This window comes from Ictidomys tridecemlineatus, chromosome X, assembly GCF_052094955.1.
Source record: "Ictidomys tridecemlineatus isolate mIctTri1 chromosome X, mIctTri1.hap1, whole genome shotgun sequence".
Taxonomy (NCBI): Eukaryota; Metazoa; Chordata; class Mammalia; order Rodentia; family Sciuridae; genus Ictidomys; species Ictidomys tridecemlineatus.
The window spans coordinates 89,051,918-89,057,008 of record NC_135493.1 but is presented as its reverse complement, the minus strand read 5'-3'; the positions used below and the strand labels follow the sequence as shown (position 1 = coordinate 89,057,008).

Here is a 5,091-nt window from a genome sequence, read left to right as displayed (position 1 = left end):
AGCCCCACAGGTTTGGGGGTGGGGCTGAAATTTTTAACTCTTTAATTATGTCTTGGTATATCTAGTGACCAGCTACCATGCTAAAGCTCTCTATGTTACTTTATTCATGAGCTGCCAGCCACCAATCATCTCATTAGCATACAAAAGAAACTGGAGATATCAAGGGTTTCAGGAACTGCACTTCAAGGAATAGTGATGAAGATCAAATATAAGTTTGCAGTACCATATGTCTTATATCCTTAACAATTTTTGTCTGCTTGATCTATCAATTTATGATAGAGATGTTTTAAAAATCTCATGTTGTGAATGTGGATTTTTGTCGAATTTGCCTTGAGGCTATGTTGTCAGTTGCACTGAAGTTGAGAACTAATATCTTTTTGGTAGAATTTTCATTTCATTTCTTATTGCTAGCTATTTCTCTTTATTGAAGTTAATACTTCTTTTGCTTTAAATTCTAATTTGACTTATATTAATATAGTTTAAGCATCTTTTTATGGTTAGTGTTTGCATGGCACATATTTTTATTACTTTATTTCTAACATCTTTATAAGCTTTTTAATGTATCCTTATATAGTTGAATTTTTAAATATTCCATTCTTTTAATAAAAGAATAGAATGTGCTGGGCATGGTGGCACACACCTCAAATCCCAGCAACTTAGGAGGCTAAGGCAGGAGGATAGCAGGTTTGAGGCTAGCCTCAGCAGTTTAGTGAGGCTTTATGTAACTTGACAATACTGTCTCAAAAAAAAAAAAGCGATGGGGATATGACTCAGTGGTAAAGCACCCCTGGATTCAATTCTGAGTACAAAAAAAAGCATAATATTTCATTTACTTTGATTACAAATGTATTTGGACTTATTTTGTGTTTTCTATAACTAGTTATTCTTTGTTACTTTATTCATGCCTTCTGATCAGTAGATAAAATTTTCCACTTGATTTAGAAGCTTCTATTATATTTTTATTTCTTTATTAGTTATCCTCAAGTTTTAAAATATATATTCTTCTTTAAGTTTTCTAACAAAGGATAGAATCATTCAATATTTTCCTCTCAGTTCCTCCTGGCCTCAGCCCTGGAGGGAGCCACCCACCCCTTCCTGTAGCCACTCCTCCCCTAAAGCTCCAGCAGCCTCTGAGCAGAAAATGGCTGTGCCTCCCAAGTATGGCAATCTTTGCAAATTTGTCAGGGACATCTTAACCAAGGGCTATGGCTTTGGCTTAATAAATCTCGATTTGAAAACAAAATCTGAGAATGTATTGGAATTTACAAGTTCAGGCTCAGCCAACGCAGAGACCACCAAAGTGACAGACAGCTTGGAAACCAAGTGCAGGTGGGCTGAATATAGCCTGATGTTTACAGAGAAGTGGAACACTCACAATCTACTGGGCACCGAGATCACCATGGAAGATCAGCTTGCACATTGACTGAAGATGACCTTCGATTCATCCTTCTCACCTAACACTGGGGGGGGGGGGAATGCTAAAATCAAGACAAGGTACATGTGGGAGCACATCAACCTGGGCTGCCCCGTGGACTTTGACATTGCTGGGCCTTCAATCTGGGGTGCTATGGTGCTGGGTTATGAGGGCTGGCTGACTGGCTACCAGATGAATTTTGAGATTGCAAAGTCCTAAGTGATCCAGAGCAACTTTGCAGTTGGCTAAAAGACTGATAAATTCCAGCTTCGCATTAATGTGAACAGTGGGACAGTGGCTCCATTTATCAGAGGTGAACAGGAAGTTGGAGACTGCTATCATTCTTACCTGGACAGCAGGAAACAGTAACACTCAGTATTGGAATAACAGCAAAGTATCAGATTGACCTTGATACCTGCTTCTCCACCAAAGTGAACAACTGCAGCCTGATTGGTTTAGAATGCACTCAGACCGTAAAGCCAGTTATCAAACTAATGCTGTCAGCTCTGCTGTTTGGCAAGAATGTCAATGATGGTGGCTATAATTTTGGTGTAAGACTGGAATTTCAAGCAAAAATGAATACTGTACAATTATTAATTTTAAACTATTTTGCAGTATATCTATTTAGTGTACCTTTTTATCAGGGATACAAGAATTTCTAAAATTCATATTAGAACTCAGGGTTTAAGAGTATTCAGCTTTAAACTGTTACAATTTCAGAGGTACAGAAGAAACCAAGTCCAAATAAAAGGTCCTTTCAGCTGTAGACTTGTTTGTGAGCCACTTGGTGGCCCCTCTAAAGATGCCAGGTTTCCTTTTTTTAATCTAGAAATGGCTGCAAATAGAAGCTGATAATGGATATGCACTTTGTAAATCTTTATTGAGTAAATGAATGGAACTGTGACTTCCTGAGGATCAACCCTTGGTTTCTTAATCCTAATTGATGAGCAGTTCATTGCTTGGTGGTATATACAGACTTATCTGAAAGGGAGTTTTTTAGACACATCTTCACGACCTTTTTCCACCCTAGCCCATCAACTCATTTACACCAAAAGTAGTCTGCAGGGTCTGTTCACTATTTCTTTAGTGCATTTTGGGGTGGAAAGGGTGGATGTGATGAAGCCAATAATTTGGGACTTAATTCCTTTTCATGCTGGGGTTTTCTTGCCCTTGCACCAGTGTCTGAAATAGCTTCCAGTAGCTCCAGCTATAGGCTGGGAAGAGTCTGCATGATTGTAATCATATGGTGACAACTTAGGAATCTAAATTGGGCTTCTACTGTATTCTCACCACTCAATTTACTTTTTAGCAATTTAATGGGTACATTTTAGAGTCTTCCATTTGTATGGAATTAGATCCTCCCCTTCAAATGCTGTAGTTAACATCACCTAAAATAAAACTTGAGTAAAATATTGAAACCTCAAAAAAATAATTATTCAACATTTTATTCTTATCTCAATCATGACAATGGTTAGACTGTTTTAACATTCCAATGAATACATTTTCTCTGCTTTTGATTTTGTTACATGTTTTCATTTTACACCCATTTTAAATACAAAAGTAGTTGTGATTTTTTAAATTCATAGTTAATTAAGCTTACTCATATATTTTTATCATAGGTGGTACAGTTTATTTCTACTAGAAAACATATAATGACATCTCTTTTATGCCACTAATAGTCACTGATGATCATTATCTACATCCATTAATTTAAAAGGTATTGTGAAATGATGTTTATTTTTATCATTTCTTTTTCACTTATTACTTGGAATGCTTCTATATACAGTTACCTGTACTTGTCAACTATTCATTTACCCTCAGGTATAGTTCATGTAAGATGGCATAATTAAGCCAGGCATGGTGGGACACCCCTATAATCCCAGAGACCTGGGAGGCTGAGACAGGAGGATTGCAAGTTCCAGGCCAGCCTCAACAATTTAGTGAGGCCCTAAGCAACTTAGCAAGACACTTTCTCAAAATAAAAATAAAAAGGGATAGAACTCAGTGGTTAAGTTCCATTGGTTTAAATCTTCAGTATTTAAAAAAAAAAGAAAGAAAAAGAAAGGAAGACAGAATTAACTCCTGATCTCCCTCTTCATTTGTCAATTCAAAATAGTAAATTGGTTCTCTAGCATTCTCCAGTGATAACTAAAGAATAGGTTTTTAAAGTATTTTTTTTTTAGTTTTTATTAGAGAGACAGACAATATCTTTGTTTATTAATTTATTTTTTATGTGGTGCTGAGGATTGAACCAGTGCCTCACACATGCTAGGCAAGCACTCTGCCACTGAGCTACTGCCCCAGCCCCAACCAAAGAATAATTTTAAGTATCCTTATGAAGTTATATTTTAAATCCATTGCATGGTTTTATTCTTTGTGATAATCAGACCAACACAAGTTTGGTCTGTGGGATCCTATTCACACTGGTTCCTGAGTCCTAAAGACACAACCATAATGTTCTTTGACAATTTTTTAAAATTTTGTGATATCACATGATGTTTGGGCTTATTTCATATATTTCGTGCCCATGGGCTCTATTCCTTCTGATGGGAAATTAGGGAACACAATCTTAGCTCTAAAGTTACTTATTACTTCAGGGTTGTTTATTTTTGTCTTTTGATCTTTCTAGTGAATGAGACTACAAAATATGATTTCTTTTTTTTTAAGGGAAATACATCATCAGTGCATAATGATACTTCAATTCACCATCAAGAATTATTGGTTTTACCTAACTTCATTGAACTTGCATTTGCAAGTTATTTTATTTCCCCATGTCAAAAATCCTGATGACACCAACACATTATTCATTTGTTTAATACAACAATAAACATACAATAGTATCAGAATAACAATATCAACACTACACCCAAAATATAATTACTAGGGGCTGGCGTTGTGGCTCAGTGGTAGAGGGCTTGCCTCATACGTGTGAGGCACTGGGTTGGATCCTCAGTACCAAATTAAAAAATACAGTTATTTTATATATATCTTGTTTGATATGAGTTTTGAAGAGTTATTTTTTGTTTTGTTTGTTGTTATTATTTTTTTGTCCTTAGGTTTTTGTCTCCACTAATCGTGCAGTCATATTTCTATGTTTTAAAGTCAATGGGTGTACTTCTTCTCTGGGTAGTTTTGCCACCAACTAACTGTATACACTTAAAGTTCATTAATGTCTTAATTTCAATTTTAGGAATTCCTTCTTTATTTAATATTTTTTTAGTTGTTGATGAACCTTTATTTTATTTATTTGTATATGGTGCTAAGAATCGAACTCAGTGCCTCACAGGCAAGCGTTCTTCTACTGAGCCACAACCCCAGACCAGGAATTCTTTCTTTAAAGTTTAACTCTCCCTCTATATATGTATAAAACATTTATATAGCTCCAAAATCAAGTACACAAAACAAGACAGATTCAGTAAAATCCAGCTTCTATTTCTCTCTGGTCCTATTTCTTCTCTCTATAAGTAATCATTTTTTTAAATGTTATGATTTATCATTTTATTTTAAATTACATATGGACATAATTACACAGACATTTATAATTCGTGTTCCTTCTTTCCTAAACAAAAAGGTAGCATCTCTACTGTTTTCTCCTTCTTGCTTTTCTTTCCTAAACAACATATCCTAAGATTACTCCATAGTATTTCATAGAGAGATTTTGTATTCCTTTTTGTACC

The 5,091-nt window shown here is 35.3% G+C and overlaps 1 pseudogene; it reads left to right on the top strand.

The window, feature by feature from the left end:
• The first annotated feature begins 1,141 nt into the window (after window positions 1–1,141).
• On the top strand, window positions 1,142–4,560 carry LOC101975310 (non-selective voltage-gated ion channel VDAC1 pseudogene; annotated as a pseudogene).
• Window positions 4,561–5,091: the final 531 nt, after the last annotated feature.